A 27923-nucleotide genomic window follows, 5' to 3' on the forward strand; every position below is an offset into this window, starting at 1 on the left:
AAACCACTGAGTTACTGGGAAGATTGTTCTCAGCTGTGGCAGCAGGAAAGGGGGGCCGGAGGGGGGCCCCTACAGGGCGCAGTGACCAGAACCAGATGTAGGGCTTTGATCATTACACTGAAGCCCACTTTACGGCCACGTGTTTCATATCTAGAGGGGGCCTCAGAGACTGATTCTTTCACTGTAATAAACTCCTGGGGGTGGGGGAGGGTTCTGAGAAATACCAGGCTCCCTCAGTACATTGAAAGGTGATGACATGTAAGTGATGTCTTGGTTAATGAAGAAATATCCAGTTCTACGAAGGGAAGGGGACTGAGGGCACGCGTTTGGGATTTGGTCCTGGCTCGGCTCTAGATGGCTGTGTGACGTCAGGCTCATCACCCAACCTCTCTGGGTGGCGAGGACCCAGTGCACCCAGGGGTGGGAGGTGCCCAGAGGAGTATGTGACCTGACATCAGCCTGCCCCAGAAATGCAAGTTCCCCGTGTTAACTCTGAATGGCGAGGCTGGGCGTGGCTGCAGCAGAAGTTTCCTAATAGCCTCATGAGGTTGAACTCTGGAAAAACAAAACCAAATAAATGTAAAGATCATCCACACAGAAGCAGATGTGGGGGCAAGTTAATATTTCGTAATTCGGCTGTGCAAGCAGTCGGAGAGCCAAGACATGCCTATTTCTAGAAAGAAGACTCAAAGGGTTAGAAGGAAGTCTGAGGGGCCAGTTAATGACTTCTTCCATGCTGAACCGGCTCAAAGATTCCTAGAAAGTTTGATGCTCCCATGTCAGAATGGGGTGGGGAGGGGGTCGCACAGATTTGCGAGTGGTGTGAGGACTATAGAAAGAGAGGAAGTTGCTTTGAACGGGTACTAAAGGGAGAAATCGCAAGTTAGGTCTCTCTTGACCAATATCGAAGGGAAGGAAAGACGGGAGCCTGACCCACCAAGCAGTTAGCTGCCTGGGGCTGATCTCTTTGAGCTGCTATTCCTCTTTGGGTTCTGATTGGCTGGCCCAATGTTTTGTTTGTTCTTGCAAGTCCAGGATTTGGAGATCTGAATGTGTCAGATCCTTCCCTTCTCCCTCCCTCCCCCCTCCTTTCCTTCCTTCCTTCTTCCCTTCTCCCCTTCTCCCCTCCCTTCTCCTCCCCTCCCCTCCCCTCCCCTCCCCTTTTCTCCTTTCCCCTCCCCTCCCCTTCCTCCCCTTCCTCCCCTTCCTCCCCTCCCTTTCTTCCCCTCCCCTTCCTCCCCTCCCCTTCCTTTCTGTTCTATTCTATCCATCCAATGCTAATCCCTAACTCTAGTTAAATCTAGTTAAATGCAACCCTAGGGTGTCTCACCCAGGCATCTCTATGCAGATGAATCTTTAAATCAATTTCATTCCCAGGACACAATTTACATTTTAATGTAAGAATTATCTGCATCACTCTCAGTTTTCTGTAATTTACAGAGTGTAAGTTAGTTTAAAGACTGGTAAAAGTGAAGATAGGGGAGCCGGTCGGGACGCCTCCCCCACACCTTGGGTCTTCCCCAACTTTCCCTCCACTCCTCCTGCCCTCTGCCTTCCCCTTTCCCTGCTCACTCTGCTCCAGCCGCAAGGCCTCCTTGCTGTCCCTGAAGCAGGCTGAGCTCCTGTCCCCAGAGCTTTTGCCCCTGCTGTGCCGTCTGCTGGGAATGTGCTGTCCCCAGATAGCCCTGGCTCTTCAGAGCCCTTGTCTTGCTCAGGTCTCTGCTCAGAGGTCACCTTGTCAGGGAGGCCCAGACAAAACAACCACTGCCACCTGTCCCCAAGACTGCTAGGTCCCAGGCAGTAAGAATTTACATTATTTTTAGAACTAGAAGTGGGCTTAAGATCTTTCTGACACCCTGTTATTTTAAGGACAAGGAAACTAGGAGCAGGAGAGGGAAGAGCTTGCCAAGACTGTGCAGTGGGTCTCGCTCAGGGCCCGGCAGTGGGTCTCACTCAGGGACCGGCAGTGGGTCTCACTCAGGACCCGGCAGTGGGTCTAGCTCAGGGCCCGGCAGTGGGGTGTACTGGTGAGGCTTGTGCTCCCAGAACCTGCTGCTGGGCTCAGTTCTCATGATGTGACCCAAGGCCAGGTTCCTTCACCTTGTCCTCAACGTTAGTTATTGATTGATTTGAGAGAGAGAGAGAGGGAGGCATTCATTTGTTGTTCCACTTAGTGCCTTCATTGGTCACTTCCCATTTGACTGGGGACCAAACCTGCAGCCCTCGTTGTTTGCAGGATGGCGCTCTGCTAACCAGCCAGGGAGGCAGCATCCTCCTCTTTAAAAAGGAGGTGCTGCTAACACTTGTTGAAAAGATGTCGGTGAACTTCTGAGCGTCATAGCCCAGTCAGCATGTTCCCAGGAACCCACAAAACCGTGACATTAGCCATGTGGTGTCTCAAAAGGCAGGCCAGCCGGTTCTCTGGAGTTCACCCAGGTTTTGAAGGAAGTTAGAAGGGCAGCCGGGAATTGATATTTTGAAGTTTGAATTGGAGAGCAGGACCCTCAGGAACTGCTTAGAACAGCGGTGCTCAGGTTTGAGTCTTGCCAGGAGGGGCTTGTTCGATAATCTGCATTGCTAACAAGTTCCCAGGTGACAAGACGCCACCCGCCATCCTGGCTCCCGGCCCAGCGCTATTTCTCCTCCACCTTGGCTGAGTCCACTGCAAAGCTGTGGCGTCAGGTCCTGCCTGCTCAGCCCGGCTCCCTGCCCTTCCTTCACCCTCCCCAACCTGACCTGCGATTTCATCTTCTGTCTGCATGCAACTGTACACGGGTGGTTCTTCTCACCCTCCTGGCCCCGCTAACGCCTTCTCATTCTCTAAGGCAGTGATTTTCAACCTTTTTTGAGCCACGGCACATTTTTTACATTTACAAAATCCTGGGGCACACCACCTACCGAAACAACACAAAATGACACTCTAACACAGTACATATTATACATATAGTTAATAATATAGTTTCTAAATGTATTTATACTCACTTAGTGTGAAACCTGGGCCTGTTTCGATGAACACAAAAGGGATATCCTGGCAGGAATGGTAGAAAGACACACACGAAGCTCTTCCTCAACAGTTCTCAGTCTCTCTCTGTTTTTAGTTTTTATCGCAGTCAGGCTTGAGAAGCTCAGCTCACATAGATATGTGGTTGAAAACGGGAGCAATGTCAAAATAGCTTTGTTGGCCAGAATGGGGAACTCCTTGGCAACAGATAACCAAAAACTGTCCAAAGGAAGATCAGCAAACTTTAGCTTTAAAGTTAGATAACATTGTGATGCATTGTATATCACCCTCTGCGGGGGCCTCTTTTAAAAAGAAAAAGGTCAAATATCTATATACACCATCAGGATAGACATAACCAGCTGAGGCTGAGGCTTCATCTAGTGGTGGCAACATTTACCTCCAGTCCTGATCAGGATTAGAAATCGGGACCATGGGGAGGAATAGCAGCTTCAACTACTGGCCACGGCCACACAATGACAAGAGTGCGGCAACCGGAGCAAGGACCTTCCTGGGTGTGGATGAGAGGCGGCCTACTATTGGTTCAACGCTAGTGGTCGGGATGAATCTGATTGGTCAGTGAGCGTTCCCTGTGCCTCCACTCTTCCTGTCGCTGATAGCTGGAGGGATTATGAGGGGAATGTTTATGTTCGGATGGAGGCGGCTGGCGGCGGGCCAGATAAATAGCCTCCGCGGGCCATATCCGGCATATGGGCCGTAGTTTGGGGACCCATGTTTAATTTCCCCACGGCACACCTGACCATGTCTCACGGCACACTACTGTGCCGTAGCACACTGGTTGAAAAACACTGAGGTACAGCTCACACAACATTCTTGGCTTTTCTTATCACAGGCGGGGTGGCCAATGCCAATTACTCTAGCCAGTTCAATCTAAATTGTTTTAGCCTCGGTGAACTCCTGCATCAGGATCCCCATCACTCACTGCAGGTCACCTCCTCTAGGAAGCCTTCCCAGACTTCCTAGGCTCGATTGGATGTTTCTTCTGAGCCCTGTCCTTACTTGTCTCATAAATGGGTCATTTCCTGTGAGGGGACTGTGAGCACATCAAGGCAGGGATGATGCTCAGCTTCGCCTGTCCTCTTGGTGTTATTTTCACTATAACCAGCAGAGGGCGCCTCAGCACCACGATTCTGCCCAACTGGGTTCTTTTAGTTTGGGGTGAATAGCCCAGAACTTCCCATTCTCAGAAGGCCTGGGAGAAAGGTGAGGCTTCCCTTGTCCTTTGAGAACCAGGCCACCTGTGGTTAAGAGCCCAGGACTTGAGCCTAGGAATTCCTAACTGCCTGATATTGGGGCTTTGTGACTTGCCCATCCAACCATCAATTTTTCTCTTCTATAAATCGGCTATAACAACGTCTCTTGAGGGTTTGCAAGTATTTAATAAAACGACCAAGTGAGGTGCTCAGCCCAGCCAGGCTCAGGAGGAACACGTCCGCCATGCAGTAGCTGAGTGACCACAGACTGGAGATTTTGCCGCCCCGTGCCTCAGTTTCCTCATCTGTAAAACAGAGATGAGTTTAACTCCTCACCGGGCTGTTGTGAAAACTGAGTTAATACATATAAAACGCTAAGAACTGCGGCGGGCACATGGTCTGTGCTGATTGTCACTTCCCTTTGTTCTTATGACCTGACGATGATGACAGCGACCCAGCTCCGGTGTCCCCGTCACATCCATCCCGGCTGGTTAGGGATGCAGAGTTGAGGCTGCCCCACCCTGCGTTCCCGGCTGCCCCTCCCCCCAGAGCTGTTGCTCCTGGTGCAAGCAGGTCTGTGCTCCAGTTTTTGTCCAGAACAGTGGGTTGAGACTTTTGGCCTGAGCTAGGGTGCCTGGTGGCATCTGGAAGCTTGGCTTTCTTCAAACTGGCTGCAGCTCAGGGCAGACATGCGGGTCTGGGGTGCCCCCGGATGCCCTCACACCCACCCCACAGAAACCAAGGCTGCCCTGGGTCTCTGAGCAGTCACCGCTTTCTGAGGGAGAGGAGAGGCAGCAGGCAGCCCTGGGGTTAGTGGCTGGGTCAGCCTTATAGCCAAAGTCAAGGTCGGGTCAGGGGGTCAGGGGTCAAGGGTGGAGCTTAGCCAGTTTCTCTGTTTCTCCATCCACACAATGGGGAGAAAAAGGCCTGTCCCCTCTCTCCCTCTCAGGGCAGGTTGGAAGAGCACCTTCATCCAGTGGAGTTAGATGGGGGTGGAGGGAAGCCCATATTTGGAGCCTCAAGTCTACTTCCTACCAGCTGTGTGACATTGGACAAGTGACTGAACCTCTCTGAACCTCAGTTTCCTCACAGCGGTGCTGTGAGGACTGAACATGTTATATACATATTATGTGTTAGTGCTGTTTTACTTTTGCTGTTGTTATTTATGTTAGAAGCCAAGTGGGTTTCTGTGTCATTTTCAGTTCAACAATGCAAGATGATGTCCTCTGGGCCAGTGCCTTGACAGGAGCAGTGGGCTTGACCTTGAGCTTCCTGTCAGTTGACGTTCATGCGCCCATCTCTGCGTCTCTGCGTGGGGAGGTGGAGCTGCTATCTTCGGGAAGGAGGGGAGCTGCTCCTCGGAACACCCACTAGGCACTCGCCCTTCCTCTACGAGACTTCACTGATTCATCATCGCAGCAGTGAGAAGTCATTATCCCGACTTACAGGGGAGCAAACTGAGGCTCCAGGAGGTGGAGAGACTTGCTCCAGATCCACATCTGCAAGACCAGGGGGCCCAGAGGCTGTGTCTAGAGTAAGGGTGTGTGTGAGAACCTGAGCACAGTCCCTGCCTTCAGAACTATCTGTAGGGCTCAGCGCTCACGCCAGAGGGTACCATGTGCGGTGCGGACCCCACTGCAGATCCCAGTCCGGGGCTGTCCCTCTGACCTGTGGCTGAGGCTGACTGCTGACTTCAGTGAAGACAGTTCTGGGAGGACAGCACTGTAGCTGGTAATGACCGATTATGCCCATCACCGGCCTCTTGGGAACTGGGTCCCCTCCAAGCCACTGGCTTCAGTGCCCCCTCCGACTTGCTTTCCGCTTCTGCAGTGTCTTGAGCGTGGCTCTGCTCTTTGTGCTGTCAATTCAATTCCCACGATGGCCCTGAGCTTGGCAGAAGATAGACACAATAGGAATCTAATAAATGCGTGGCCTGCCAGGCAAACAGATGTAAATAAGTTGTGCCTGTGAACCTCTGAGAGGGGTAACATCCTTAGAATGCTGTGTAAGGGCTGGAGCTGGAAGGGGAAGAGGCTCAAGTTCAATACCAAACGCGGAGAGCATTGGGGACCCGAGCTGTCTCTGGAGACAGGACGCCATAGTCGAAAGTGATGAACTTCGTTCAAATTCTGGCCCAACCACTGCATAAGTGACAAATAGGGCCACCATGCTTTGTTTCTCCCATTGTGGGGTCTATTTTTCCATTCCTTGCTTTGATCAATGGTAAGTGGTGGAAGTGAAGACTTGTGACTTCCAAGCCAGGGTCTCAGAGGCCTTGCCCACTATGCTCTCTCTTGGACCTTTGTAGCCATCATGGGACATGAGTTTGTGCTCGAGTGCTGGGGGATGAGAGAGCACGTGGAGGACAGGGTCCCAAGCAAGGCCACCCTAGACCAGCTGACCAATGAGTAAGCCAAGCTCAGTTGAGATCAACTCAGTTTGGTCCCAGCCAGAAGAACAGATGACCATGAACTAGAGTAGATGCTTACTGTTTAGGGCCATTAAGTTTGAATTTGTTTATTATGTAGAAATAGTTTATAACTTATACAACCACGTACAGTTAATTGGTCATGGTCAAATCGCTGGCCATCTCTAAGCCTCAATTTCTTTTATCTTTTCTTTTCCTTCTTTTCTTTTTTAGTGAGAGAGAGACAGACAGACAGATAGGAGAGAGATGAGAAGCATCAACTTGTAGTTGCAGCACTTTTTTTTTTTTTTACAGGGACAGAGAGAGAGTCAGAGAGAGGGATAGATAGGGACAGACAGACAGGAAGGGAGAGAGATGAGAAGCATCAATCATCAGTTTTTCGTTGAGACACCTTAGTTGTTCATTGATTGCTTTCTCATATGTGCCTTGACCGTGGGCCTTCAGCAGACTGAGTAACCCCTTGCTCGAGCCAGTGACCTTGGGTCCAAGCTGGTGAGCTTTGCTCAAACCAGATGAGCCCACACTCAAGCTGGCAACCTCGGGGTCTTGAACCTGGGTCCTCCGCATCCCAGTCCGACGCCCTATCCACTGCGCCACCACCTGGTCAGGCTGAAGCACTTTTTAGTTGTTCATGTATTGCTTCTCATGGTGCCTTGATGAGGTGGGTGGGGGTCCAGCTGAGCCAGTGACCGCTTGCTTATGCCAGTGACCTTGGGCTCAAGCCAGAAACCTTGGGCTTCAAACTAGCGACCGTGAGGTCATGTCGATGATCCCATGCTCATGACAGTGACCCTGCACTCAAGCTGGATGAGCCTGCACTCAAGCCAGTGGCCTCGGGGTTTCAAACCTGGAACCTCAGTGTCCCAGACAGACACTCTATCCACTGTGCCACCACTGGTCAGACAAACCTCAATTTCTTTATCTGTGAGATGGGCATGATAATAGTCAACGTCCCAGAGGATTGACATGAGGAGAAAACGAAGTGTACATAAAGTACTTAGCACATGCCTGACGTGGAGAGAATCAGCTGGAACAAGCCCTGTTGTGCTGCTATAAGAAACAGCCTCAAATTGTTTATGACTGAAACAGCAAAGGTCGATGGCAGGTGGGCCAGGGTCTTAGCTCATCATGGTTGTGTAGAGCCATGGGCTGGTGACCTTTCCTGTCCTGAGTGGTGCTGTGCTGGACACTGTATCAGAGAGAAAAGAGACTGGGCAGGGTCTTGCTGTGACAATTGAACACTCAGCCGGAAGTGACACAAGGCCCTTCTATTGACAACTCATTGCCCCATCCACCCATGGGGCAGGAAGTGCCGTCCTTTGTACCAGGAAAGAGTCTGAACTATTTGGTGAGCAGCATTTATAAAAATTAGCTATTGTTTTCTGCTTTTGCCCTCAAAACCAGAGTAGAAAAGCAACCATAATAGAAGCAATGCTAATAGGAGGAATGATCACAACTCCATTCATTTGTGAGCACCTAGTATGTGCCATGAGTACCTACTATGTGACAGGCCCAGCAAGAGGCCTTTAGATGTGTCATGCTGAGTCCTCATCTTATCTCCACTTGACAGAGGATGTGGCTCAGAGAGCTGGGGCACCTGCTTAGTGTTATCAGGTTGGTGGCAGAGTCAGAGTTTGGGTTCAGGACTCAAAAGCTCACTTTCTCTCTAGTAGAATATGTGGCCCCTTTTCAAAGCTCCCAAAGGCTGACCAGGGGGCTTTGGGGAGGGTTCCCAGAGTTAAAGCAAAGGTCAGACCAGGCTTTCCATAAGCAGGGTCAGCCAGTCAAAGCTGTCCCTGGACTCCTATCCGTTAGGACCCTAAATCAGTAAAGTTTTTTGCTTTGCACGTTTATTCCCAATGCCCCTTTCAGTTTCCTAGCGCGTCTCTCCTCAGAGGACATCCAGTGTGGTCTGAGGGGAGTCAAGAGACTCAAGGTTCTCTTACCTCCGTCAGACTGGACGCAGGCTCGGCCCCTTTGCAAAGCCGTTCACAACAGTCCCCATCCTTTCTTGCATTCTCGTTGTTTACCCACATGAACTAAGTCCTTTATAGGCCTTTTCTTACTGAAACTGCTCTAGAGCCCTCTGTTATCTTCTTCATTTTATACAGGTGGGAATGGATACGCAGAGAGGTTAAGTGTCCTGCCCAAGGTCACACAGCTGATGAGAAGCTGGGATTGGAGCTTAGGCAGCCTGGCCCCTGGTATTCACTTTTAACCACTATGCTCTAAAGCAGCGGTTCTCAACCTGTGGGTCGTGACCCCGGCAGGGGTCGAACGACCAAAACACAGGGGTCGCCTAAAGCCATCGGAAAACACAGGTTGAGAACCGCTGCAAGGTTTGTGCATCCTTGAGTTCATCTGATCTGATCACACACCGCTAGCACTAAACCTGAGAGATGGCAAAACAGGCCCTGTTCCTCCAACTCTACAAATGTCAAGGTCACAGGACTGGTCACTGGATTTCAAGAACAGTGTCCTTTCTACACTTAGGGGCTCAGGGAGGTCACAGTGGGAGTGGCGGTGTCCTTGTCATCTATTCCTGTATAAGAAACCACCCCAAAGCTTCATGGCATGGGACAGAGATTTGGACAAGGTGCAGTGGGGACAGCCAGTTTCTGCTCTCAATGTCCTGGGCTGCAGCTGGATGACGGAAAGTCTGGGGGTAACTAGACAGCTGGGCACCGGGACCATCTGGAAGCATCCTCTCTCACGTGTCTGGCAGTTGGTATGAGGTGTGTCTGGGACCAGAGCCCCTACACAGGACTTCTTTGTGTAGCTTGGGCTTCCTCACGTCATGGCAGCCTCAGGATCCTGGTGTCTTACAGAGCAGCTCCAAAGGTGAATATCCCAGCTAATAAGACCAGATCACGTGGCCTTTTCTGACCTATCAGCATCACTTCTGCCACGCTGCATCCACTACAACCAGGCATGAGCTTGCCCAGATTCAAGCACAGACCTTATCCTTCCATGAGAGGGGAATCAAAGAATCTGTGGACGTGTTTAAACACTGCTCCAGGGGGTAGCATCAATACCTGACTTTCTTCAGGACCATAAAAAGCTGGGACAGAGTGTGGAACCCTAATAGGATGGTACAGAAGTTTGGATTAGCATGGACCTCCAGGACCTCACCACTCCTTTTGGTGAAACTCTGAATCTTGGGTGTCTGTGTCCTCCTCCTGGTGGCCAGCAGAGGGCGCCCAATACCTCGTTGAGTCCACAGGTTAGGAGGGGGCAAGGAAGGACAGCACTGGTGGCTTCTCCCCACATAATCATCGAATGCTCTGCAAGGAGCCCTCCAGGGGACTCCAGCTGTGTCCACACTGTGTCAGGCCCTCCCCACAAACTCTACAACAGGCTGTTGATGGCTTTTCCTGCAGGTGAAGGAGCAGAGCGGCCCAACCCCACAGCACCACGTGGGGGAGCATTGTGGGCACGTGGTCTAGCACTGGCTTTGCAGCGGGGCAGATTGTGAGTTTGGGAATATCATGTCCTTGGTCTGGAGTACAGAAATCCCAGATGCAAGAGTGGGTTGGGGTACAGGATCCTCCAGTTCCCAGAATTTCAGTGAGGGCCTGAATTTGTTATCTAGTGAAAGCTGCACCTCCCAAGGTGGACGGCAAGCTCTTGGAGGGCAGACTACGTGTTCTTGACTGGGCAAGGCTCTTCCCCCACCCTGGGCCTCAGTCTCCCCGTCTAGGAAATGGGGGTGCCAGTAACACCTGCCTTGGGGGGGGGGTTGTTGTGTTGGGAGGTAGAGAGACTTATGAAAACACTTGGTCAAGGACAGCTTCTTGCCTTCCTACTTTGACACGGGCGCTTCCTGAACCCATGGAGGTGGGTTCACGAGTCACTGGTCCCCTTGGGTCTCCTGGGGGCTTGGGGAGACCATGGGTGGTTGAGTGCAGTTCATCACAGCTCCCAGGTACAGAGTCCCGGGGGCAGGCCCTCCTGGGGCTGCTGTCCGGTGCCTAGAGAAGGGAACTGAAGGAGGTCTCTGAAAATATCCTTGTCTTTACAAAATGACCTGCTCGCTCTCCTCCTCTCCTTCCCGCCCTCCCTTGACCTCTCTCTTCACACCCCAGTCATGGCCAGCACAACCCAAGTAGCAGTGACTTCTTGTCATGGGCTGGCTGGCATTTGTCTAGAGCAGTGGTTTTCAACCTTTTTCATCTCATGGCACACATATAAACCAATGACTAAAATTCTGTGGGTCACCAAAAAAATGTATTTTTTGCCAATCTGACAAGAAAGAAAAAAATAGATATAATTTTGATTCATTCACACCAGACAGCTATTGTTGTGTTGGCTGTTGTCATTTTTTTTCTATTTGACAACCTAAGAGAAAAGAGGTCAGTGCCCCTGACTAAGTAGTCAGGTGTTACATGTTTTAAAAATTCTCGCGGAGCCAGACATGTGGTGGCGCAGTGGATAAAATGTTGACCTGGAAACGCTGAGGTCGCCGGTTCGAAACCCTGGGCTTGCCTGGTCAAGGCACATATGGGAGTTCATGCTTCCAGCTCCTCCCCCCCTTCTGTCTCTCCTCTGTCTCCCTCTCCTCTCTAAAATGAATTAAAAAAAAAAAAAAATCTCGCGGCGCACCAGTTGAGGGGTGGAGTGTCCTGGAGCCCCAACCCATAAACGTTCTTGGCAACAGAAATCACTTATCTTTTGAATACATTTCTTCCTCCAAGGTTTGCTCTGTGATCCTGAGGCCTGTTTGGAAGTCTTCGAAGAAGCTTATCTGCACCCATAGAGATTCCTTCCTCCCATTATTCCCCTTCCCATACATGGCAAGTCATATATGCTCTTGCCATCACCTCCTAGTCAGAACACCATTTGGGTGTCTGTCTCAGTCAGTGTTTCCTCAAATAGTTATTACTTTGGATCTCAAGTGAACGCTTAGTCACCATTCTCTTTGGCCTTTCATTTGGAGGTTAACTCAACCAGGACAGTCAGTATATATAGCCAGGGCCGCTGAAATCCTGAACTCCATGGGGATTTTTCATGAATGGACTTGGCCTGCTAGAGTTCTTAGTGAATCTATTTAAGTGACAGATAAGAATTATTTCCCATTAAGCTTGGCCATCATTAATGTAAAAAGGGCTTCTGTGGTATACCCCTTTGCTTTCTTCAATTTCTTAAACTTACTTATCTGCTCACTAAATATTAATTAAACCCCTACTGTGAGCCGGGCACTGGGTCAGGCACTGAGGACTTGGGTGCAGCAGGCGGGTGGGCTCCTGCCTGCGAAGACTTTGTTATACAGTTGAGGACACAGATAAAATCCAAGCAAACACACGACCTGTTACACGATTACAAATTGCATAAATGCTTTGGAAGAAACAATCGAATTTACTTATTAATGCTTAAATGATACAAAGGTTAAGTTTCAGCCTAGCCCATGGAATCCCAAGGTCTTTCTGGGATATTGTAATAAAATTAGATATCAATATGGCCTGCGAAGGCTACATATGTAAATGAATGCTTTATATAAGCAAGCTCGTTTCCTTCCTTACAATAGCCCTCAGAGTTGAATGCCTTACCCCCATTTTATTACAGATGCTCACCTAGAATTTGACCGAGGTCACCTGGCTTGGTGATGGAGCCAGGTTCAGACTCTGGTTGGATGGATCCGTACCGCTGCAATTACAGACCTTGTCCGTGCAGTGCTGGCTGGGCTCGGGCTACACTATTTGCTTTGAATTTGTTGTTAAAACCCTGGCAGGGGCGCTCTTAAAGCCGCCTGGCTGGAGGGCTGGGAGAAAGCCATGGAAGCAGAGTGACTGGTGGGGAATGTCCCTGCACCTGGGGTTCCGGCTTCCCCTCTGAGCAGGAACAGCGGATGGGCGTGCTCTGAGGCTGAGGCTGGTGGTTGCTACTGTCAAGGTCTAGTCCAGGAGCTTGTCTTATAACAAATGGGAGCCCACGGGCTCTGTCCCCAAGACGCACTGGCAGGCCCACCTGGAAAAGGGCCTGTGGCCTATACCTTGGCCGCCAACACTGGGTGAGGATGGTGGGGTGGGCAGAGAGCCCCGACTCTGCGTCCATTTTGGCCAGCGTGTCTCGTGCCCTTGACTGTTCATGCTGTCAGGGCTGTAGGCAGGTAGGTGGCTTAGGGCGCTGGCAGCCAATTTAGAGGCCCCCACACTCCGAGTTTGGCCTCCTGGCTTCCAGTACCGTTGACTGTCGGCCGCCCCAATACTGTTCTCCCTGTGGTTAAGAGCCTGGGCCCTGGAGATGGAAAGGACTGTGGATGGAAAAGAGGCCACATACAAACCCAACAAGCTCAGGGGAGGCCTGCATGGTGGCCTTACGAACTCAGAGACCTAAAGTCACCCCATAGGGTGGTCTGAAATATAAACTTCCTCACTAAAAGTGAGTCAGGGCAGCTAGTCATATCCTAGCCTGGTATCTTCCCTGACAAAGGTCAATGTTTACCTTAACTGAGTCCATCTATGGTCTTTTTGCATCTATGACTACATACCTTTCAAATGTCAGAGTAATCTGTTTTCCAGACCCCTCGGGACAGAGTCCCAGCAGAGCATGAGACCACGATACCCTCGTGGTGGTCTTGTTCCCCGAGTACAATCTCTATGTGCTATAGATGTTCATTGTGAACTATTTTGTACTTACCATTGCAAGTGAAGTGTTTCTCTCTTCGTTTCACTCTTTATCCAATCCCAGAGTTTTCCTCACTTTGCTTTCTCTGGCCTCCCTAATCTACCGCCAGTGTATTTCATCTAACCCTCCTTATTCCTCCGCTTTGGATCGCAATGTATGAGATAAACTGTCAAACTGCCGTTCTCCGGAGCGCTTCCTCAGTCCCTCGAGACTTTGCTTCCTGGCGGTTGTCGTCAGTTTGGCTCAAACAAACTCATAAAAATTCTCTGCAGGTTTGGGCGTTTCTCACGTCGACAAGACCCACTTCAAATTCCAGCTCTTCCACTTTGTAGCTGTTTAATTTTTTTTGCAAGTTACCTCACTTCTCTGAGCCTTGGTTTCCTCATCTTTCAAAGGGGCATAATAAGATCTGCCCATTTATTCGGGAGATGAAAATAAGATCATTTACATAAAGTATGTCATCAAGTTCCTGGAAGGTCGTATAATCTTGGTTGATAAACACAAAATCACATCTTTTCCTTCCGGGAATCTGGTCTGTCTGCAGCTTCTCTCCAACCGACGTGGAGTTTGCTAAACAGGATGTGACCCACATATGTTCTTTTTTTTTTTTTTTTAATTTATTTTGTTATTTATTTATTTATATATCTTTTTTACAGAGACAGAGAGTGAGTCAGAGAGAGAGATAGACAGGGACAGACAGACAGGAACGGAGAGAGATGAGAAGCATCAATCATTAGTTTTCCATTGCGCGTTGCAACACCTTAGTTGTTCATTGATTGCTCTCTCACATGTGCCTTGACCACGGGCCTTCAGCAGACTGAGTAACCCCTTGTTGGACCTAGCGACCTTTGGTTCAAGCTGGTAGGCTTTTTGCTCAAACCAGATGAGCTCACGCTGAAGCTGGCAACCTTGGGGTCTCGAACCTGGGTCCTCTGCATCCCAGTCCGACGCTCTATCCACTGCGCCACCGCCTGGTCAGGCCACATATGTTCTTTTGCTGATTTTATTCTAGCTGCACAAGTACTTATCCGTGTAAGACACTATTGTGTCTCTCCCTCTTCATAAACATTTTAAAAATATGTTGATTTTAGAGAAAGGAAGGAAAAGAGAATGAGAGGAAAAATAAAACCCATTGATTTGCTGCTCTACTTACTTATGCACTCATTAGTTGATTCTTCTATGTGCCCTGACCGGGGATCCAACCCACAACCTTGGCATATCAAGATGATGTTCTAACCAACCGAGCTATCCAGCCAGGGCCCTTTCACAAAGTTTAATGAAGCATCTTCTGATGCTGGGTGTGGAGGGAAGGGAGAGGCTGGTAGGGATACAGGGTAGAAAGGACCCAGCCCTTTGCATAGTGGGGAGGGGGCAGAGGGTCTGGCATATAGTGTGCACTGAAATATATATACCAAGTTTAACCTCAGCAGGAAGCAGGAAGGCCGCAGTTGTCATGTGAAGGCCCTGGGTCAACTAGGCCGGGGAAGGCTGGGTGAGTGGGGCTCTCTGGGGCGCTGGCTCAGTGACTAATGAGTGGCTGTGGGTGAGCGTAGCCTCTGTTGGCAAACAGGTGCTTCCCCAATGCTCGGTGGACCTGTGCCGGCAGCCTGCCCCCCAACCCAGGCAGAGGGTTGCTCAGACCGCCGGTCATTGTTCGGGAGACACAAGCTCCCCTAACCCTTCGGAGTGACCAATAGTTCGGGAAGAGGAAGTGGAGGCGGATTCATTGATTTCGTTCTGGACTCATGGCTCCTTCTCAACAAATACTCAGCCTCTGCACTGCCATCAGGCCTTGAGGGTGGGGTGGGGAGAGAAGGAGAGAGAGAAGCCCCCCAGAGAGCAGGCAGGGCCCCCCCCAGGCCTTTATACTGTTCGGGGGAAAAAGGGGGTCTGGCCCAGGTTTCCCAAAGAAGAGACCAAGGCTGACTCTGGCCCCTCCCGTGCTCTTGCCATGACCTTTGGGGCCACTTCTTCTGGGAGTGGAAGGCCCAGGCTGGCCCTTCTGGGTGGGGGAGGTGAGCAAGGCAGTGGCCCTTTGGGGCGGGGCTCTGGGAACCAGGGTGCAGCCTCCCAACAATAGCAGTCTCTCCCATGGCCAGGGTTACAGGAAGGTGCTGGCAGGAAGATGGGAGGCAGTAGTGGAAGCATCTCTCCTTTCAAAGCCCCCCCTCCCCCCCCAAACTGGAACCAGGAAGCATCCCTCCTAACTCGGGCCAGGTCCTCTTAAAGGGACAGCTCACCTCACTGTTACTTCTGCAGGTGGAGGGGCCGCTTCTCCCCTCCCTTCCTCCTTGCTCACCCTTCACGCTCACGCTCTACTAAGGATGACGGGGAAGCTGTAGCAATGACGGAAGGTTTCTGCCTGAGCCTCCGACCTAGGTGCTTTGCATACGTGATCGCAATTCATCCTCGTACACTCTGTGTTCCCGCCTTACAGGTAGCTGGTGGTGGGGCCAGGACTCAAACCGAGGCAGCCTCCCAGAAGGGGACTGGGGAGTCTCTCCCACGGCGAGGAACTGTTCGTTCCTACCTGGGCTGGCTAAATGCTGCGTGCCCTTGGCCTGTGCGCTCACTTGGTAACACGTGGAGCCAGAGGCTTTCGTTTTCATCTGCCCTTAATTCAAAATATCCGTCTGCTACCACCTCTCAGTGTGACCCTGGGCAAGTCACTTCTCTCCCAGAAGCCTCAGTTTCCCTCTCTGCGAAAAAGAGGAACAGTTTGTTGTGAGGCTTATATGGAGGTATGGATGGAGAGATTTTAGTAGATAAAACATGGAAGATAAAGACCCAGATTATCATCACCACCACCACCACCACCACCACCACCACCATCATCATCATATTATCATCGTCAGGGATCAGCAAACTTTCTCTGTAAGTCCAGGCACCAAATAATTTTGTCTTTGCAGACTCTGCAGTTTCTGCCGCTACTCAACTTTGCCCTTCTCTCTCCAAAGCAGCCATGGACAAGAAGCAAATGGATGTGGCTGTGTTTCAATAAAACTTTATTTACGAAAACAGGCGATGGGCTGGCTTTGGCCCGAGGGCCATAGTTTGCCAACCCCTGATCTAAGACCTTAGCTTGATTGCTGGTTTCCTGTAGCAGAAAGTGGAGCAGGGCCGTCACCAGGCTTTGTGTGAAATGCCAGCACCCATGTGTAAACCTGGGTTTACACCTCTCGGGGGGGAGGGGGTTGTGAGGGCAGGGGCTGATCCACCTTTGGGACCCCCATCCTGGGTTCTTTGGGGAACACACAGTAAGGGCAAAGTAAGTGTTTGGGGTTGAGTGACTTTACCCTGATTTCTAGACACTCATGCTCTTAATCAGTGCAACAGATGTTTGGCTAACATCTGGGGGCCACTAACACTGACAATAAGAATGCCAACAGGCCTGTCCTGCACGTGCCATTCTGCTTTCTTGGGCAGGTGTCTTATAGTCGGGGCCACGATTATTGTCTACCCCCTAGGAACTGGGATCCCAGAGCCATTTTCCTACACAGTCTCATGTAATTCTCACGAGAACCTCGTCATATCGGGATGACTCCAGGGGAACAAGAGGGAAACATGAGAGATGAGGTTGTGCAGCCAGAAAGGGCAGGGATTCAAACCTGAACTGCTCTGGTGTCACCGGGTTTCCACCTCACGGTGCCAGTCCGCGGGTGAACTTCCGGCCCTCCCCGTGCTCAGGTGCTGGGCCAGCAGGCAGCTGCCAGTTGTGCCCCCTTCAGAGGTCTCCACCTTTATTCACGCTCCTTTTTTCGTCATTGCTAAGTCCAACCCAGCCTAAGGGACTGCCAGGGTTTCCTCCTATCCTTGGTTGCCCGGCAGGTCTAGCAGGTGAGTGACTCACACCTGGGCGTAGGAAACAGGTGTATCTGACCCTTCCAGCTCCGCCAATACTGCGCCAGCTGGGACCCTTCCCTGATAGTGGGACCTGCCCCTGTCACTGGCACTTCTGTCCCCAAGGGCTGGAATTGGACCACACAGAATCCAGGTCAGATTTTTGATTTTTACATATCTCTGTACTTTGCCAAGGAGGAGGATCCCTTGGAGCTCACTGGGTTTGTGGGTTGGTCTCTCTGTTGTTGACGTCCTTGGGTTCAGGCCCAGGGACACCCTGCCCCCTCCCAGGTGGGGCTGGGGCTTGGTGAGGGGAACTCTGCTGGGAACCTCAGTGGGTGTGACCCTGACCCTCGCGGCCACCTTGTGGGGGAGGTTAAGGCAAAGTGGGGGTGAGGATGCAGAGGGAGCCTCATAAGGGGCTTGCCTTTTCTTTTTCTTATTTAGAGAGACAGACAGACAGACAGGAACAGACAGACAGGAAGGGAGAGAGATGAGAAGCATCAACTCACAGTTAGTTGTTCATTGATTGCTTTCTCATATGTGCCTTGACTGGGGGCTCCAGCTGAGCCAGTGACCCTTTGCTCAAGCCAGCGACCTTGGGCTCCAGTCAGTGACCTTGAGCTTCAAGCCTGCAACCATGATCGCACACTCAAGCTGGCAATCCTGTGCTTAAACTGGTGAGCCTGTGCTCAAGCCAACAACCTCGGCGTTTCAAACCTGGGTCCTCAGCATCCCAGGCTGATACTCTGTCCACTGCGCCACTGCCTGGTCAGGCCCTACTTTCTTCTTAGAGTCACAGAGTTTGATGATTGACCTTGATATGACCTCGAAGAGCACCGAGTTCAATGGCATCATTTTACAGCTGGGAAAAGTGAGGCTCCGAGTCTGGGGAGTAACTCGCTATCACAGAGTAAACGGGTGACCGAGCAGGCACTGGAAGCCGGTGCCGGCTGCTGCCTCCCCACCCAGATTCCTACCTTCTCTGGGCCTGCTCCACTGTTCCTGCTCCCCGGCCACCCTGGTAGCCCTCTCCCGGCCGTGTGAGGAAGGAGGAATTCAACGTGCACAATGCCACTGGCGTGACTTTATGGGCTCACAACTAGAAGCATTTTAAAGATCACCCAGGCAGTCTCGGCTCCGTGAATTCCCGACAGGTGGCTGCTTAGCCATAGCTTGGGTGTCTCTGGTGATGGTGAGCTCACTGCTTTTGGGGACAGTCTTTTTCATTTGCGTGGCCGATGTCTGGTGAATATCATGCTTGCTGACGCTCACTTTACTTTGTGCCAGGCATTTTGCTGACGGAGCACATTTCCATGTATTAACTCACTGAATCCTCCCAGCATCCCCATGAGTTATTATTATCATTCTTGTTTATAGCCAAGGAAAGAGGCACAGAGAGGTTAAGTAACTGACTCAGGATTTCACAGCTTGAACAGGGGGAGCTGAGATCTGACGTCAGACCAGCCTGGTCCTGGAGTCTGGCCATATCCTTCACCCCCTTCCTCCCTTAACTGAGGCTATGAGATGATGAGGCTTACCAGGGTGGGGGTCCGGCTGGGCACAGCAAGGCCGAGGTTGTAAGGGGGATGTTTAGATGATTGCATGTCCCTCTGGCTAGCCTCCCAGGGTCCTGAGGGCACAAATGTCACCTTGGAAGCTTTTCTCCTCTCACCTGCTTTTCAGCTCCATGGCAGATCATTCTCTGCCTCACGCAGCCCTCCGGCTGCAGGTCGGGGACACATGGTTAATGACTTCCAGGGTGGTCTGTGGTAAGTGACAGAGTGAGGGTTAAAAGCAAGTGGCCCAGAACTTCGATCCCAAACACCAGAGTCAGGGGTTTCCATGAACTCCAACCAGGCAAAGGAGGCAGGTGTGGGTGGGCGTGGCAGGGGGAGCAAGAGGGGCCTGGTCCTGGGCTCTCTCCTCCCCATTGTCAGCTTCCGGAATTGCCTCTGTGGTGCTGCACCTCGCCGTGCCAGGCTAGGAAGGGTCCCTTGTTGATTGACAAGGGCAGGGACTTGGCTTAATGTGCTGGACAGTTTGTAGAGCATGTCTGTTGTCCTGCTGGGTCTCATACCAGCCTGAGCGTCTGGGCAGGGCAGGAGCTGCGATCCCCACAGCGATGATCCTCATCATTAAGGGATGGAGGCTCAGAGAGGGGAGGTGACCCACTTGAGGTCACACAGCTAAGAGGTGGCAGAGAGCCAGGCTCTCCCTCCCGGTTCCTAACAGAGTGTGCTCCACACCAGGCTGGCCCCTGTTTTTGATGACTTTTCCTCTAGAGGATCCTGGCACATCTGGGACAGAGGTGTCTGAGGTGAGGATGCCCTCCCAGCTGGGAGCCCCAGGATCAGCAGGGTCCCCCGGGGCCACCACCTATCTTCTGTTCCCCAAAGGCTGAGGTCCTCTGGGAGTACGTCAGCAGTCCTCCTGCCTGAGTCTCCTCAGTTAGTGAGACTTTGGGGTCTTCACGGGAGTGACTGGTCTGACACACAAGAAAAGTCCCTGGTATCTCCTCCTGGGACCTGGTTCCGTTCCGTTCCCTCCCTCTCCGAATAACAATACAACGGCAATATAGCCTATTGGCTCTGCTACCATTAGTACATTTCCATTCACTGGCACTCACCATACGCTAAGCTCTGTGTCAGGTGTCCAGCATGCCATAGCCTCTTCAGTCCTCCTGACAATCCTCATTTCACAGATGAGTAAGCTAAGGCTCGGAGAGGTGAAATCTCTTGTCCAGGGTCACACAGCTGGTCAAGGACGCCCAAACCATCAGGCAGAAAGTTCAAAGTTAACTTCACCTGAAGTCACCATCCTAGGCCACATGCTGAGTTAGTTCATTCGCAGCCAAAGACCAGGGCCCACAGCTTGGTTGACTCCAGATTTTAAGCTATTCCCATTTGGTGCTTCTGTGCTGGGCTGAGCTGCCGCGGGACTGGAGAACTGTGGGGCCGGTTGTGTTCTGCCTTGGGCGAGCCATTCAACCTCTTAGGGCCCGAGTCACCCTTTCTGAATTAGTATGAAGAGGGTTAATTCCCCAAGCAGTGTCTTGTCCCCTCTGTGCCTGGGACAGCCTTGACATATTTAATCCCCACAACCACCTTGGGAGGTACGAGTACAAGCCGGCTTTGTAGCAGGAAGCTGAGACTCAGAGAGGTGAGGTCACAGAACTAGTGGGTGCTGAAGCAGGGATTTGAACCCGGTCTGTGTGTCCCCAGAAGTGAGTACTCCTCACCGAGACAAGACAGCTCCCTGGGATGGGGGTCTCCCAGGGTCCCCAGGCTCAGACCAGTGACTGGCTTTAGGGACACCCATTCCTTGGATTCAAGGTAGTCAATCTCACTGGAGCAAGTTTCCAGGAGCTTAGGTAGGTCCAAGAAGGTGGAGTGTGGCCGCAGAGTGGCCTCACTCCCCCAATCAGGCCGTGTCCCACTTTGCCCTTTGGGAAAATGAGAGAGACCCCCTCCCTCATCCTTCTTTGTCTCAGGGACAGAGGCAGTCCTTGTTCCAAAGGGGCCAGGAAATAGGGAACTCTCCTGGCCATGGGGGGGAGGGGCCTGCTCCGCAGGTAACCCTGACTCCTTCTCCTGGTGCAGCCGACCTCACAGCAGAGGGAGCGAGGCAGCAGGGCTGGGTAGCAGCTCTGCACACCTCCTCCCTCCCCATCTTACTCCACCCCCTGCTTCTCCTGCTGAGCAATGTCATAATTAAATCTGATAACTGTTCATTCTATCTGATAGAAGGGGCTCCAATGTCATGGCTTGTATGAGACAGGCTGGGGTGAGGGAGGGGACCCCGGGCTGGGAGCCAGGAGGCTGCCTCTGCTCCCACTCCATTCCTCACCCTGCGTGACCTTGAGCAAACCCTTTGCCCTCTCGAGGCCTCAGTTGCTCTCTCTGTGAAAGGAGGGGTTGACTTAGTTCATTCCTAAGGGCCCGCCTGTCTCTGAAAGTCTCTGAATCGCTCAAACGGATGACTCTGAGGTGCCCTTTGGGCTCCCTGCCATCCCTCCCTCCTTCCCACAAAGCCGAGGAGCGCAGGAATGTGGGGGAGGCTGTGTCGGCTTCTGCTGCATGGGAACTGGCAAGGACTGGACTGCTCTCCATACAAACCGCTCCTCCTCTGTCTGGCCAACTGGGAAGAAACCCAGATGCCCATGTTTGTCCAACAACTCAGGAGAGCCCTCCTGAGGCCCTTTTCACCTTGTTCTTAGTGGGAAAAGTAGGGACTTGGGAGTAAGACTTGGGTTCAAACCCCAGCCCTGTCTCTCTCTGATGATGTGAACTTGGTCTTGGTTTGTGTAACTGAAAAGAAAGATAGTAGTACCGAACTCACGGAGATGTGATGAGCGTTATGCATTGTCCCGGACGGAGCACCTGACCTGGCACATAGTAAGTGCCCAGAAAAAGGAAGGGCACATCCTTTCCTTTGGCCCCGGTGCCATCCCAACCCCTCGCTTCTGGCAAGGAGACGAGGTTCCAGGATGACAGGACGCCTCACCCTGCTGTCCTGGACCTCAATGCCATGTCCATGCAGATAAGCAGATGTCTCCAGGTGGTCAGAATGATACTGGGCTTTATAATTTTTCCTCTTTCTCTTTCTTAAAACTACAAGACTGGCTCCCTGCTGCGGTGGCCACTCTCCCGGGACTGCTGGGTTTCTCTGTCCCAGCACCTTGCTGGAAGCCCAGGGCTCTGCAGGGATGAATGGGGAGGAGGACAGCCCGCTTCACACTGACCTGACCCCAGAGTCGGGTGGCTGGCTCAAGTCGATGATCAGCACGCGTGAGGTCTGAGAAGGTGAGGGTCCGCGTGAGACGCTCACGCGTGAAGAGCGCGGGGCCTGGCGTGCTGTAGATGCTCAGTAAAGGGGGGCTGTCCGCATCAACGGCGGCCTTCAGAGGAGGATCGGGGTGAGCAAGCACTGAGAGCGTGAATGTGAGACACGGTGAAGGACCCCGATTTCAGCCGCAGGAAGGGGCGTGGTCCTTTGTGTTCATGCCTGCTGTGCTCTCCTGCTTGAAGTGGCCCGCCCCACTCTATCTCCGCTGACACACTGGTAGGTCCACAGGACCATCCACGTGAAGGCATTGAGTTCTCAGAAGATGCTTAGTTCCAGGAGAAAACACAACGAAACCATTCAGCTTAACCTCTTGGATTCCACGGGGGCAGGACTTGAGTGACCATAACCAGAGGCCACATGGTATGGGGGGGAGGAGCCCCGAGTTTGTTTTTAATCCCAATTCCTGCGGTGTGATCCTGGGCAAGCCACCTAACCTCTCTGGGCCCGCTTCTTTCTTCATAACCCGGGAGAAAGGCCCCCTCCTTGCAGGACTGCCGGTGGGCCTAGCACACTGTGGGCCTCTGTAATCAGGAGTGATTTTGCAGGCTCCATAGAGGGCGAGGGAGTCGGCGTTAATGAACGCTGGGGCCAGTCCAGAAATCCAGTCTATAAAACTCCTGCCTGCAGCTTCTGGTGCATTGCTAATGGGAGTTTATGTGAAGGACACAGCGGGATAAGGGCCCATTGTTCCAAGTAGAGATGGTTTTATGACTCTTAGAAAGCGTCTTTCATCTGGAAGACCAGGGAGCTGATGGAACCTTCCAGCCCTGGGCGGTGAAACTGGGAAATGCTGAAGGTTCTGGGGCTGGTGCCAGGCTGCAGCCCGGGCCATGCCCTTGTGCTACAGCCGGGGTGAGAGGGCGAGGGGGTGGAGGTCCCCCTGGACTGTCACGGCAGTCCCAGACCAGGCAGCTGGAGCCCCTCCCTTCCCCAGGCCCAGGTCCTTCCCTCCTGGACACCTTCTGTTTGACCCCAGTCCCCAGCCTGGTCTGCTTGGCAAGGCTGGAGGCTCAGCCCGTCCCCCAAGCTCCCTCCCTGCACCCCCTCCTCAGCGGCCTGTGCCACATTCTCTTCATCTTAATGGCAGCTTCTAGAAGAGGCCTTGGGCCTTGTTTGCTATCAGCTGACCAGCAACCCTCACGCCTGGGAGCCTCTCCTGGCACCCCGGGCAGTAACCTGATGCTAGGAAGCGAAGCCCTTGTCTCCTTGTCCTTTCTGGTTCCTTGGCTGGGCCCCAAGCAGAAAAACCCAACCTCCCTTGGCTCACAGACAGCTGCTAGCCCTCTGCCTGCTTTCCCCAGTGGAGGCTGCAGACACGCAAGGATGAGGCCTGCTTGCTCGTGCGGGTGGGGTTGGCACCTGGGGCCTGTGGGGTGTGTGGGTGCAGCTGCCTTTGATGCCCAGGCTGTGAGACCCCACCCCTTTGCCCCCTTTCCATTTTCCATTTGGGGAGATACAGGAAGGCGAGAGCAGGATGTTTGGGGATGCCTTCACTGGTCCCAGAATCTCCCCTCATCCTGCACAGAGACAGTAGCCATGGGCAGTGGGTACTACGTGAAGATTATTTAACTCTTCCTCTCGTCACAGGAATAAAAATCCACTCAAATGAGTACAGGTAAAAGACACATGAGGACACGCTGATGGACATTCAAGGCTAGGACAAAATGTCTTTGTGCCTCAGTTACCTCATCTGTAAAACGTGATAAAAGTACCTACTTTATAGGGTTGCTATGAAGAGTAAATGAGTTAATACCTGCATAGCGGCCCTGACCTGTGGTGGCGCAGTAGATAAAGTGTTGACCTGGAATGCTGAGGTGGCCGGTTCAAAACCCTGGGCTTGCCTGGTCAAGGCAAATATGGGAGTTGATGCTTCCTACTCCTCCTCCCTTCTTTCTCTTTCTCTCTTCTCCCTCAAAAAATGAATAAGTAAAATCTAAACAAACAAACAAACAAAGCACATGCATAGCAATGAGACAGAGCCTAGTATGGAGAGGGTGCTTTGGAAGTTTGCTATTACTATTACTGTGACTGTCTTCCAGGGCTGCATGCTCTCTGCCTCACTGTCTTTTCCTCCTCTTTACTCTGCATTCCTGCTTTTTATTTTTTCTTTCCCCTGCTGTTTCAGATTTCCCAGAACCTCAGCTTGAACTTGGCTGTGGTTTGTTGCAGCGTGAACGCTGGCCCCAGCTCTGCACTTTCAGGCTCAGTGTCCACGGTTATTTGACTAACTCAGCCTCTTAAGCTCTCCCACCCCAAGTTCTTGGGAGAAGCAAGCTGATTGGCTCTGTTTCAGTCAGATGTTCACCCTGTTGTCCAATCAGCTGTGCTGGGGAGGAGTGGGCTGCTAGGGCACATGGGGTTGTACACATCCTGGCATGTTCACGCCTGCCGCATCAGAGGCCCTATCAGAGCAGCGGAAGAACTGTGGACTGTGGTTTGGTGCTTTTTCTGTCAAGCCACATTCAGGATAAGCTTTCAGAACTCTTTCTGGTTCTGACACTTGCAGCCTGTTTGGCTCGCAAATGACTAGCTGATTAAAATTTGAAATAGTTGTCAATACTAAAACTCAGGAGATTTCATAGAGAAATCTGGATTTCTGGTTTCTCTTGGGAAAGAGAGAAATCTCTGGAGACACTGGCCATAGTGATGCATCCATTAGGACTGAGTGGTGACTGCCCCCTTCTCCAGGGCTGTGTGCTTTCCACGCTTTGGGGGGCGCCCCCTCTCCCTGTGGTGTCCCCAGTCTTGAAACCTAGTGTCACTTGTCACCCACACTCATCCTGCTTTTCCTATTTTCATCCCCTCCCTGGTCCCTCTGGGCACTGGAGTGTGCCAATATACTATAAACCCTGGCACTTTGCCTGGGGATGGTAACTGCATGAAGGAAAAGAAAAACTGCATAACTCAGGGGTCCCCAAACTGCCGCCCGCGGGCCGCATGCGGCCCCCTGAGGCCATTTATCCAGCCCCCACCGCACTTCCAGAAGGGGCACCTCTTTCATTGGTGATCAGTGAGGGGAGCATAGTTCCCATTGAAATACTGGTCAATTTATTAATTTAAATTTACTTGTTCTTTATTTTAAATATTGTATTTGTTCCCGTTTTGTTTTTTTACTTTAAAATAAGATATGTGCAGTGTGCATAGGGATTTGTTCATAGTTTTTTTTATAGTCCGGCCCTCCAATGGTCTGAGGGACAGTGAACTGGCCCCCTGTGTAAAAAGTTTGGGGACCCCTGGCGTAACTCTTCAAAATTTTGGACTATGAGCCCAGTCCTGTGCCAAATATTATCAGATATTATCCCATTTAATTCTCCAAACAACCACGATGAAGTAGGTATTATTCCTTTCACCCATACTATACCGATGCTAAAACTGAGGCTCAGAGAAGTAAGCAACTTGTTTTAGATTAGCACAGGCACCTGGCTTTAGAAATAACTTCAGACTTACAGAAAAGTTGCAAGGACAGCTTTTATTCCTCTGAGGTGTTGGCGAATCCTTAAAATTATTATTTATTTTGATGCTCAAGTTGCCCTGTTTGGCTATTCGGAGCCTCTTGGAGCTGCTTTCTCTGTCTTTTTGGTATGTTCTCATCACGTCTCGAGCAATTTATTAATTTCTGGCACAGTATGTTTCAGGCTCAACTTGTTTTTCCCCTGGAGTCAGTCATTTCTCCATGGAGCTCTGGTTCCTTTTAGTAGAGAATGGTATTTAGAAACCATTGATCTAGCGGCTAAGTGTGTTCCATTGCTGTTGGGTAGTTCCTGCTCCCAGGTCCTCTTGGTGGCCAGAGCTATGAGCTCACACCAATACTTCCAATACCCGTACTTCCAACACCACAAGGTTTATTCTGTCCTCCTCCCTTTCCATATGTATCATTCCCTTCTCTAACATTGAGAATCCCAAGAGTTTGAACTCTTGACCACAACTCTACAGGGCTGCCTCTCACATATAATAGTTATGGCTGTTTATATTGATAATAATATAGTATCAAATACCATATTCACTTAATTTTGTCAGCAAGAAGTTGAAAAATCTCTGTTAAACTATATACTCGATTGATCCTTCAAAATCTAGTGAAATAGAAGAGGACGAAATAATTATTGTTCCCACCTTACAGGCAGTGGGACAAAGTGAAAGAGGTTGAAGGGCTGTTCTCAGAGTGCTACAGAGAACTCATGGTGGAATCAGGCCCAGAGCCCTGTACTGTGTCCATGTCCAGCCCACTGGACATGAACTGTCCACCTACCCCATGGTTGTCTTGGGAGAACTTTGAGACTCCATCCCCAAGAAAATGAACTGCTCAGTCTGGCCTCTTCTTGACACCAAGGCCCAGAAAATAGTAGCTCACAGAAACCAAGTTTCTCTCCCCACCTGAGCCCCTGCGACCACCTCCACCTATGGCTGTGCCATGAGCTCAGCTTGCTTCCTTAAATGCAGTTCTTGGGTTGTAAGGAATCTGAGAGGCTTAGGGGGTTGCTCAGTGCATCCCAGCCCCCTTCAAAATGCCCATCCTACTGAACAGGGGTAGGAGTGTATGGGAAGAGGGTTTCATCTTGGTAGGACAGACTCCATCATCCTCATTTATAATCAAAATGTGGTCCAGCCTCTCTTTGATAAAAACCCATTTATGATTGGTTTGATGATATAGTACATATTGAGGACTGACACTTTCTTGCATGCTCTCCCTTCCTACTACTGCCTGTATGAGGGTGGCATTTGGGCTTGGGAAACCTGCTATCCCGTCCACCCACTTCCTTTTTGACCTACTATAGGCATGGGCTGGTAGAAGGGGGTCGGGCTGGGAGGCAGAGGCAGAAGCCCTGGGTTTCCACCTTGACTTTCCCACCAGTTTGCTAGGCCATCTTGGGCAAGTCACTTAGCCCCTCTGGCCAATGGGAAGTACCACCCCCTGCACTCCCTCCCTCTTTTCCAGGTCAGTGGCGGGGGAGGGGGGGGGGAGGGGGGACACAGGCAGAGCAGAGTCCCAGTCCCATTCGGATATATCATTAACGACTATGCTTACACAGTAAATCCTGTCCTCACAGTGAGTGGGAAATTCTGGTTAATTGAATGTTCTGGAACATGGAAACGTTCCCAGAAATTCCTTTTGTTCCTTTGTGGCTATTGAAACCCATCCATTCATCTATTTAGCAAATATTTGTCGCCTGCCTGTGCCCTACCAGGCTGTGTCCCAGGTGTTGGGATTCCAGCATGAATGCCCCAGCAGGATCCCAGCTGTTGAGGACTCACAGCCTGGGGGAAGACATGGGGCAGATACAGCATACAACACGAATGGACACACTGATGTGGGGAGCACAGGACCCATGGGAGCCCCGGGGTGGCATCTGGGGGCACTAGAGAAGAGATCCTTGAGAAGTTATTATTTACTTTGAAAGCATCAAAAGGCAGTTAGCTATAGGGTCCGGGGGGGGGGGGTTGTGGAGACAGAGGGAACAGCATGAGCAAAGGCCCAGCGAAGCACCTTGCATATTCATTTGTGCTGTGGAGTATAGGATGTGAAGTTGGGGAGTCCAGAGAGGAGGTGTGTGTGTGTGTCAGGGGAGGGAGGTGGCGAAGAGATCAAGAATGTAGGAGAATGTGGCCTGGCCTGGGGCCTGGCTAGCTGGAAGGTGAGGGCCGCAGGTTCCTTTATTCTCAGGCATGTGTTTCTTTCTCATAAAAGTACAATGTGGAGGGGGAAATGAAATGAAAACACTCATTCACAGAAGAGAGGCCTCCAAGTCAGAGGGGTGACATAGGTCTGGGAGGGACGGAGGCGAGTGGAGGGCCTAGCCATGGCTCCGCGGGGCCTGCAGAGTGCGGCCATGGGGGAACGGAGGCCTGGCGTGATCAGAGCTTCAGATTTATGAAGAGGAGCCAGCAATCTGGCTTTTTATGGGAAATCTCCCAATTGTTAAATGTTGGTAACTAATTAGCAACGACAACAAAACCATTACAGGCGAAACAAAAT

At 51.4% G+C, this 27923-nt stretch overlaps 1 protein-coding gene across 1 annotated transcript in view; it reads left to right on the forward strand.

Moving 5' to 3' along the window:
* Nucleotides 1-17123: 17123 nt before the first annotated feature.
* The window catches only part of ARHGEF10L (Rho guanine nucleotide exchange factor 10 like), a 170888-nt gene continuing 160088 nt past the window's right edge, over nt 17124-27923 (forward strand). Inside the window, exon 1 of the mRNA XM_066375213.1 lies at nt 17124-17258. The gene's annotated coding sequence lies outside the window, so the exon portion shown is untranslated. The remainder of the gene's footprint in view (nt 17259-27923) is intronic.

The sequence above is a fragment of the Saccopteryx leptura genome, chromosome 3 (assembly GCF_036850995.1).
Source record: "Saccopteryx leptura isolate mSacLep1 chromosome 3, mSacLep1_pri_phased_curated, whole genome shotgun sequence".
NCBI lineage: Eukaryota > Metazoa > Chordata > Mammalia > Chiroptera > Emballonuridae > Saccopteryx > Saccopteryx leptura.